The sequence below is a fragment of the Stegostoma tigrinum genome, chromosome 20, assembly GCF_030684315.1.
Source record: "Stegostoma tigrinum isolate sSteTig4 chromosome 20, sSteTig4.hap1, whole genome shotgun sequence".
Taxonomy (NCBI): Eukaryota; Metazoa; Chordata; class Chondrichthyes; order Orectolobiformes; family Stegostomatidae; genus Stegostoma; species Stegostoma tigrinum.
In genome coordinates this window covers 8,489,409-8,499,980 of record NC_081373.1, presented here as the reverse complement: position 1 = coordinate 8,499,980, position 10,572 = coordinate 8,489,409, and the positions used below count along the sequence as shown (strand labels likewise).

The 10,572-nt window shown below is 41.6% G+C and overlaps 1 pseudogene; it reads left to right on the top strand.

Moving 5' to 3' along the window:
- The first annotated feature begins 9,620 nt into the window (after positions 1–9,620).
- On the top strand, positions 9,621–9,970 carry LOC125462027 (10 kDa heat shock protein, mitochondrial-like; annotated as a pseudogene).
- Positions 9,971–10,572: the final 602 nt, after the last annotated feature.

Here is a 10,572-nt window from a genome sequence, read left to right as displayed (position 1 = left end):
AAAACTGTTTAAAAGTTCCAGTGAGTGTCAAAGATTAAGAGGATTGAAACATTCACCATGCTAAAGGGGTGGATAGACAGTTGAGAGGGAGAAAGAGAAAAAGCCTCAGGAATTTGAATGAACACAGCATTCCAAGAAAAGACACAACGAACTTGAAATGTTTACTCTGTTTCTGTCTCCACAGATGCTGTCGGACCTGTTGAGTTTCTCCAGTGCTCTCTGCACTTGTTATTGGATTGGATCATATAGAGCAGCGTTAATGACATGTTCACACACAGCCGCGAGCCATTTCAACTCCCCCTCCCATTCCTCAGACGACATGTCCATCCTGGATAAGGGCCTCCTGCGTGCCACAATGATGCCACCTGTAGGTTGCAGGAACAGCACCTCATTATTCCACTTGGGAACTCTGTAGCCCAATGGTATCAATGTGGATTTCACAAGCTTCAAAATCTTCCCTCCCCCCATTGCATCCCAAAACCAGCCCAGCTTGTCCCTCCTCCCTAACCATCTTCCTCCTACCTATCTCCTCCTCCCACCTCAAGCCGCATCCCCATTTCCTACCTACTAACCTCATCCCGCCCCCTTGATCTGTCTGTCCTCCTCGGACTGACCTATCTCCTCCCCCAACTACACTCACCTTTACTGGCTCCATCCCTGCCTATTTAACTTGTCTATCTCCTCTCCACCTATCTTCTCCTCTATCCATCTTCCGCCTCCCCCTCTCCCCCTCCCACATTTCTGATAAAGGGTCTAGGCCCAAAATGTACTGCTCCTCTGATGCTGTTTGGACTGCTGTGTTCATCCAGCTCTACACACCTTGTTATCTCTTGTTCACACACAGTGCCTGGATCACTAATCGGTGAAGTACAGCAGTAGCCATGTCTGAATCAGGAAACAACACTTCAGCTGAGCAGTGGGGAAAGTGCTATCTTTTCACAAGTGAAGGAATATTGTAATGTTGACAAACAGAGCTTTTGGTGCAGTAATGAGCTGGACTGCCTACAGAGTTCAATGTAACGTATTGTGTGGGCTGATTGCCGGATAACTGAGTGTGCGTGCAGAGACTCGGTTAGTTTGCCTGCAAAAAAACACACCATTCAAAGCAGAGAAAACTGGTGGAATTCAACAGCACAACTTTTATTTTCCCACTGAACCAGATGTTGATGTGGCCTCAGGTCAATAATAAGGTCGTTCTTGGATGTGAAGTATTAGCAATACATATCGACTTAAGCAGACTCACATGCAATTTATAATATATTTGCACTTGCATTCTAGTACTCATAATCATTTGCACATACAGTTGCACATAATTACTGATTTCCCAGGGTGAGTTGAGAGCGACATTCCTTGACATCAAGACTGCATTCGACCAAGTGTGGCATCAAGGAGCCTTAGCAAAACTGGAATCAATGGGTATCAGTTGGAGCCATACAGACACATGGGAAGATGGTTGTGGTTGCAGGAGGTCAGTCATCTCAGCTCCAGGACGTCGCTGCAGGAGTTCCTCAGGGTAGTGTCCTAGGCCCAACCATCTTCAGCTGCTTCATCAATGACCTTTCCCTCCATCATAAGGTCACAGAGATGTTCATCAATGATTCCGTTTGCAAAGTAATGAAGTAGTCCATGCCCAATGTGGATTGGATAACATTAGGGTTTGGACTGACAAGCAGCAGGTGTAACTCCCACCACCCAGATACCAAGAAATAACCATCTCCAATGAGGAGAATCTAACCCCACCACTTTGATAGTGTGAAACCCTCATCATCATTGTTAAGGACGCCATTGACCAGAAGCTGAATGGGACTAACTATATAAATGTGGTGGCTACAAGAAGAAGCCTGAGGTTGGGAATTCTGTGATAACTCAGCTTCTGACTACTCAAAGCCTATCCAGCATCCATACTATTGTCAAGAGTGCACTGGAATAGCCTTCAGTGCTTGGGTGAGTTTAGCTCCAGCAGCACTTAAGGAGCTTGACTTCGTCGATGACAAAGCAGCCCATCTGATCAACACTACAACCAGAATCATAAGCTTTCCTGTTTTACAGTGTTGGTGCACAGTGGCAGCTATGTGCACAGTCTATAAGATGTGCTGCTGCAGCTCACTGAGGCATCTTCTACAGGATCTTCCAAACGAGCAATCTCTAACCCTAACCCCAATCCTAACTGAGCCCCTACCAGCAACATGGACGAGGGCAGCAGGCAGTTGGGAAGATCACCCTCTGCAGGTTCCCCTCCAAGCTGTGACCCATCCTGATTTGAAACTAAATCACCAGTTCCTCACTGACACTGGCTCAAAATCCTTGAACAGCCTCCTTCACAGCAGTGTAGGGATCTACTCCACATGGACTGCATTAGTTAAACAGAATGGTTCATGTCCTCTTAAGGGCTGGGCAAAAAAGCTGACTTTACCAGCAATGACTTAATTTTTAAAAGTACAAAAAAAAATGATGATCTGCATATAGGTATCCAAAGGTTCCTTATACATACAACTGTACACAGATGTATTCACAGATGCACATGTATGTGCATACAGTTGTACGATATATATTTACCCTGTTGATCAGGGTCACAGTTCAGCACTCTGGCCATGATAGCAAATCAACCCCAATGTGGAGTGATACAGGATTCTGTATTTGTCTTTGGAACTGACTACAGGTTGCACAGGCTGCTAGAGTAACCAGGACATTATATCCATCTATCATTCATGTCATTAACCCATGTGGCTCTCTTCAAAGTTATCAGATCCAGAGTCTTAACTATTTTTTCACTGCTGGTGGTGGTGGCTTGCTGTCCATAAATAGGTTGCTGTATTTTTTTTCTGAAGAAGGGTCTAGGCCCAAAACATCAGCTTTCCTGCTCCTCTGATGCTGCTTGGCCTGCTGTGTTCATCCAGTCTACCCCTTGTTATCTTGGTTGCTGTATTAGGTTGCCTTTTTAAATTCAATCACAGGATGTGTATTGCTGGCTGGCGCAGCATTTATTGCCTGTCCCTATAGTTTAAGAAGGTGGTGGTGAGCTGCCTTCCTGAACTGCTACAGTCTGTTTGTTGTAGGGGCACCCACAATGCCTTTAGGAAGGAATTTCAGGATTTTGACCCAGTGACAGTGAAGGAACGGTGACACATTTCCAAGTCAGGATGGTGACTGGCTTGGATGGAACTTGCAGGGTGCAGTGTACATCTGCTGCCCTTATTCTCCTAAATGGAAGTGATGGTGGATTTGGAAGGTGCTGTCTCAGAATGTTTGGGTGAATTTCTGCAGTGCATCTTGTAGATAGTACACACTGGTGCTACTGAGCATCAGTGGTGGAGGAAGTGGATGCTTGTCGATGTGGTGCCAATCAGGCGGGAGCTGCTTTGTTCTGGCTACTTTGTAATGTGATTGCACTTCCCCACCTTTGCCCCACCAGCCTTTGGTTAGCTAAGAGAGATAATGGGAACTGCAGATGCTGGAGAATTCCAAGATAATACAATGTGAGGCTGAATGAACACAGCAGGCCAAGCAGCATCTCAGGAGCACAAACATTTGGTTAGCTAAGATCTGTCAGTTTCAGTTTTTAAAGTAACAATCTTGCATAAATTGATATGTGGAAATAGTTCCTTTCTGTTTAGCTGTTCCCCTTCATTCCTTGAAAATTTCAATCAAATCACTCCTTAACCATATAGAATTTACCAACTGACTGGCTTCCACATGAGAGAAAGGCCAAAAAGGAAAAAGGCCTACAATTCAAAAGGTATCAGAGACAGTAGGAACTGCAGATGCTGGAGAATCCGAGATAACAAGGTGTAGAGCTGGATAAACACAGCAGGCCAAACAACATCTTAGTTCCAAAGGTACTAGTTTTAAACTTTAGCCAATAGCAACAAGGTATGTTCTTTTAGGCTCCAACATTATGGAAAATGGCAGCAAAATGTGATACAGTTGTTTCACTTTACTGGCAATCCTGTCTGATCAATAACTCCAATCTGAAAAAGACCTTTCTATCAAAGTGTGTTCTACTTACCCTGTGAACCTCCAAAGCAGAAGTCATGATGACAACTATATCCTTTGCCCACCCTTTGATACCTGGCTCATCTCTGCTATCCAGGTACAACTCCGTCACTGCACGATAACTTGTGGTTATCTGGAAACTGACAGGGGCTTACACCGCCGATTAAACAGCCAAACTCCTGCAGATGAATCTTATATGTTTCAATGAGATCAACTTTCATTCTTCTGAACATCAGAGGATATGGACTTGATTTACTCACGTCAACCCTCTAGCCCCAGGGATTCATGTGGTGAATCTGCCTCTAATATCTTTTCTCAAATGCAGAGATCAAAACTGTGCACAGTAAATCCAGGTGACTGATGGTGTCCCTGAAGCCCCACACAGTTGTGGCAAGACTGCTTTGTATTACAGTCCCCTTGTAATGAATGCAAACATACCACTGCCTTCCCAATTACTTTCTGCATCTTCAGCTGAATTTCTTGTACAAGTACAGCTGAGTCCTGTTGAACTTTAACATTTTCATGTTGAAAACCTTTAAAAATAATTTCTGCTTTTCCATTCTGCTGAAGAAAGTAATTAACCTCACACTTGCCCATATTATACTCCAACTGTTAACTTTGTTGACTCCTCAACTTAAACCTATTGGTTTTGCTTTACAGCTTTTTTTAAAATTGTGCCCTCCTAACAGTTTGCAATTGGCTTAGCTTTTACTATCAGAAAACTTGGACACTTTCATGATGATGCTGTCACTTTACAACATAATTTTGTCCTTTCTTTTAAAGAGAGGTTGTAAGGCAAAGGTTATGAGCTAGCCTCTGATAACCTGTTGAGTAAACAGCTTGGAAGGCCTTCAGGTTTTTTAACAGCCTGAAAAGATGTGGCCAGCTCTCACAGAACCACATTTCTGCATTTTGGCTTTTTTCAGAAATAACAGAGGTCTCAAAAATGTTGGGAGCTTCAGTGAATGTCGCTTAGCTGCTGTTCTCTCTGAACCTTCTCTTGATGTTCTTTTCCCCCGCTTTCTGGATTAGAGAACTGCATGTGAGAATCTGAGTCTGAATTTTCCTTTTTGCCAAAGGGTGTGTTTATGGGATGTTACTATGTTGGAACAGTTCATTAGTAATAACAACTGTATCTATTATTCTGTTAAGTTTCAAATAGAATTGTTATGCTAAATTCTTCTATTTTTCGTTATATTTTAACTGTTTAAATAATTTGTGCTTTGCTTAACATCTAGTAGTTTGACCAATCGTATTGTATCTGAGACATTTTACATTTGCCTTTAAAATAAGAAAGAGCTAGGGTCCAGTCTACCTTCTTAAAATATTTTTGAGGGGGTCCAATCTGATCCACAACACATTACCATCTGTCTCTCTGCCTAAGTCATTAATATAGATTGTCAACAGCTAAAGACCCAGTATTGTTCCTTGTGGTTCTAGTTACAGATTGCCAATTTAAAAATGTCTCGTTTATTCCCTGGTCTCTATTTCCAATTTATTAACCAATCCTCCCTACTTGCTAATATATTACTTCCAATTCCATGATTCCTTACCTTATGTATCAATCTTTTGTGCACTGAATGCTTTTGGAAACCCAACTACATCTACTGTTTCCCCTTTAACTTCAGATCGGCATGACAGGTCGGCACAACATCGAGGGCCGAAGGGCCTGTACTGTGCTGTAATGTTCCATGTTCTTAACAACCCTATTAGTTCTATCCTCAAAAGAAACGAACAAGTTAGTTTCCTTTTTGTGAAATCATCTTGTCTTGATCCAACCATATGAATCAAACACTTCAATGCATTTTAGCCAGATTATCCTCAATAAGCTTTTACAACATAGATAGTCAAACATTTATTAACTTCTACTTGAAACATACTCAAAGACTGAGATTCCAGAGCATTTGGGGCAAAGAATTTCAAAGAATCCACCAAACTCTGGGGAAAAGATACGCCCCTCATCTTTGTCCTAGATGGCTTGCCATTTATTTTTAAATTAGGCCTCCTTTTCCTAGACTCTCAACGAGGAGATACATTCTAGCTGCATCTAGCCTTGTTGTAGGTGTCAATAACATCACCTCTCATTTTTCAAAACTTTAGAGAGGGCCAACCTTTCATCATAAAACAGTCCTAAGTCCGGTGAACCTTTGTTGAGCTCGTTCTATGGTAATGATATATTTCCTGAGATTAGCAACCAAAATGGCATACTGTACTCCAGTTTAACCAATCTTCAGTCTGTCCAATCTCCAGATTAAGCAAACTCCCGTACAATTGGATCAAGACTTCACGGCTCCCACACACAAATCCTCTTGTGATAAAGACTAATATTCCCTTAGCCTTCCTCATAGCTTGCTGCACCTTGTGGTACCTCTCTAGTCACTGTCTGCCAATGTGAGAATTGGCCCATTTATTCTTACTCTCTGTTTTCTGTCAATGAGCCAATCCTTAATCAATGCCAGTACAATACTTTCTATATGATAACATCACTTTGTGATGGCCCAAATCAAACACCTTCTGAAAATCCAAATGTACTAAATCCATTAGCTCTCCTTCATCAATCTTGTTGCTAACATCCTCAAAAAAACTCCATGCTTGCCATAGAATCATATCATAGAATCCCTACAGAGTGGAAGTTGGCCATTCAGCCCATCAAGCCCACACCATCCCACTCAGATCCACCCCTGTACTCTATCTCTGTGGCCACACATTCCCTTTGGCTGATCCACCTAGCCTGGACATTCCTGGACACTGTGGGGCAATTTAGCATGGCCAATCCACCCAAACTGTACATCTGTCTAACATGTTCCATTCACAAATTTGTGCTGATTATGCTCAACCAGATAATGTTTATCTGATTGTCAACTTATCATGTCCTTTTTAAAATATTCTAGCCATTCCACTACTACTGACATAAAGCCAAACAGTCTGTTTTATTCCCTTGATAATTTCTTAAATAGTGCGGTGACATTTGCAATCTCCCAGTCAGAATCGATGGAATTTTGTACGTGATTACCAATAAATTGATTATCTCTATATCTACCTCCTTCAATACTCTGGGATGTAGAGTTTCAGGTCCTGGGAATCAGTAAAATTTTTGCCCCTTTAACTTCTCCGATACAACCATCTTGCTAATATTAATTTCCTTCAACTCTTCCTACTTACATTCTCTCTACTCACTTGGATCTTTCATTTTGTTATATTTCTTGTCTCTTCCTCAGACAAAATATATACAAAGTAATCATTTAGCATCTCTGCCAATTCTTTATTCCCCATTATAAAAATGTTTGACTTTGTTTTTAATGGATCCACATTCCTCAAGGTCAAATATTTCCTACTTATGTGCTTGTAGAGGTTTTTACAGTCTATTTTTATGTTTTTTTTACTAGATTGGCCATTTTACTAGAATGGCCAACTTCCACTCTGTAGGGATTCTACTAGATTGCATTCATCTTCAGTTCTTCCATTCTGCTCAGTTCCTTTACTTTCTTTTGGAGTATTGTAAAATCTTACCAATCCTCAGATTTATTACTGTTAATGGCAACTTTACAGGCCTTCTCTTAAATCCGATATGATCGCTAGCTTCCTTTGTCAGCCAAAGCTATAGAGTCATGGAGTCATAGAGTTGTACAGCACAGAAGTAGACCCTTCCATCCAAATCGTCCAAGCTGACCAGATATCCTAAATTATTCTAATCCTATTTGCCGGCATTTGGCCCATATCTCTCCAATCCCTTCCTATTCATATACCCATCCAGATGCCTTTTAAATGTTGTAATTGTAGCAGCCTCCACCACTTCCTCTGGCAGCTCATTCCATTTGTGCACCACCCTCTGCGTGAAAAAGTTGCTCTTTCGGTCCTTTTTAAATCTTACCCCTCTCAATGTAAACCTATACCCTCTAGTTTTAGACTCCCCTACAGTGGGGAAAAAAAAACTTGGCTATTTGTCCTATCCATGCCCCTCGTGATTTTATAAACCTCACTCTGATGCTCCAGAGAAAATAGCCCCAGCCTACTGACCTTTATGATTGTTTCCCTCTCGCAGTGCTGTTAAGTTTTTGTGGTTCATGGAGTTTTTCAAAGACTGCCCATCGTCTAAGTACAGATGTACCTTTTAATATATTTTTCCAAGCCAGCTCAGCCACATTGAGACTCATTTTCTTAACTTGCTTATTCAAACCTAACAGATTTGCTTTTGATTAAACTGTCTCACATTTAAAGATTACGTGAAATATTAACATATTTTGGTCACTCATCGGCTAAATATTCTTTAACATTACTAATTACCTCTTTTTCATTACATAATACTAGATCCAAAATAACCTGTCCTCTTTACTGTTGGTTGTTTGACATGTTGTTCTAGAGCACTGTTCCCAACATTCTCTGGAAACCCACCCTGCACGGCTTTAGTAGTTACTTGGTTTACACAGACTAAGTGCAGAATGAAGTCACCCATGTTATCCACGCTACCAGCTCCTCTCATCTCCTGGTACCAGACCCTACAATGTCACTACTTTTTGGTGGCCTATAAACACCTCCAACTAATGTCTGCTGCCCCTTGTTGTTTCTTTAGCTCCACTCAAACAGATTATGAACATTGTTCTTCTGATCCAACATCCTCCCTCACAAATGTACCAATCCCATTTCATATTGATAACTGACAATTTACTTTTCCCTTTTCTTCCTAAACATTGAGTGTCCTTGATTCAAATCCCAATCCTCATCAACATGCAGCCATGTTTCTGCAATGGCAATTAGATCATACACATGTATCTCCATTTGTGCTGTTAGATCATTTATCTTTTTTGCATGTTGTGCACAGTACCTGTAAATTCTACCTTCTCCAGGGCACAGGAAAGAGATAGAGTGCTTGGTGTCCTGGTGCAAAGATAACAATCTCTCACCTGATGATCACTGACTTAAAGAAGCACACTGGGGGGCAGGCCCCTAGTTACATCAATGGAGCTGAGGTGGAGATGGCCAAGAGCATCAAGTTCCTCATAATGACAATACCCAACAACCTGTCCTGGTCCACCCACATAGATGCGACGGGCGAGAGGGCACAACAATGCCTCTACTTCCTCAGGCAGCTTAGGAAATTCACCATGTCCACAAGGACCCTCATCAACTTTACAGATGCACCATAGAAAGCATTCTACCTGCATGCATCATGGCTTGGTATGGCAACTGCTCTGCCCAGGACCATAAGAAACTACAGAGAATTGTGAACACAGCCTAGTCCATCACCTTCCATCCATTGACTCCACCTACAGTTCTTTTTGCTTCCTAGGGAAGGCAGCCAACATCATCAAAGACTTCCCATCATGGTTCTCTCCCAACATCTTCCATCTGGCAGAAGATACAAAAGCTTAGACACAGATACCAACAGGATCAAGAACAGCTTCTTCCCCGCAGTTATTAATCTGCTGAATGGACCTCTCAAATTTCAAACCTAATGTTGATCTTGCTTTTTGAGCACCTCCTGTGCAGCTATAACTTTTGTATTCATCACTCTGTTCAAACACCCTGTGCTGCACACAAAACAAAACTTTTCACTGTTCCTAGGTACATGTGACAATAATAAATCAAAATCAAATCATTTCTGTTGCTTTCTAGAAGTGGAAGCAGGCATGACAGGTCAGGAGTTAAAAACATTTCTGTTCATGTTTGACCATGTTTTGGTGGAAAGTGTTGCGGTGGAGCAGGTGTGAAAAGGTGGTCTCACGCTTCCAGAAAATTCCAGAGCAAAGTTCTTCAAGCAAGCGTTGTAATGGTTAGACCGGACAAACAAATAAAGAATGGTGATATCCACCCAGTTCATGTAAGAGTTAGTGAAACAGTTGTGCTCCCAGAACATGGAGGGACTATAATTGTCTCAGATGATAAGGTTTATTACTTATTTAGAGATGGAGATATTCTTGGAAAATGCACAGTGTGCATATTGGATGTTGCTGAAAATAAAGGCCATTCCACAAAGTAGCTCTCCTTTTGTTAAAGACTGTAAATACCATTTTTTATCAGAAGTCACACAAAACCAGGTTATAGTCCAACAGGTTTATTTAAAATCGTAAGCTTTTGGAGTGATGCTGCTTTGTCAGGTGAAGTCATTTCACCTCATGAAGGAACTGCACTCCAAAAGCTTGCAATTTGAAATGAACCTGTTGGACTATAACCTGGTTTTGTGTGACTTCTGACTTTGTCCACCCCAGTCCAACACCGGCACCACCACATCATGGCTACCACTTTTTGTGATATGGTACAACAAATTCAGTGTGAAATGCCCACACAAAAAGAATATGAAGATGTGTACTAAATGCAGACCTAGTCCGCATCCTATGAGCAGGTAATGGAAGTAAACACCAGGCTCAAACACTTTACTTTAATTTAATAGTTAAAGCAATTGTGGTTTTGTCTTCATCATATTAAAGTGGGATAGTAGGCACCTCAGTGAAACTGTTCACGTTGAGGAGGAAGAAGAAGTTGTATTTAAACTCAGTGCTGGAATCCAAAAGCAGCTGTTCTGTAACTAACAGCACTGCCATTGTGTCAAACCTGTCATCACATGCATGCTGTTAATCAACA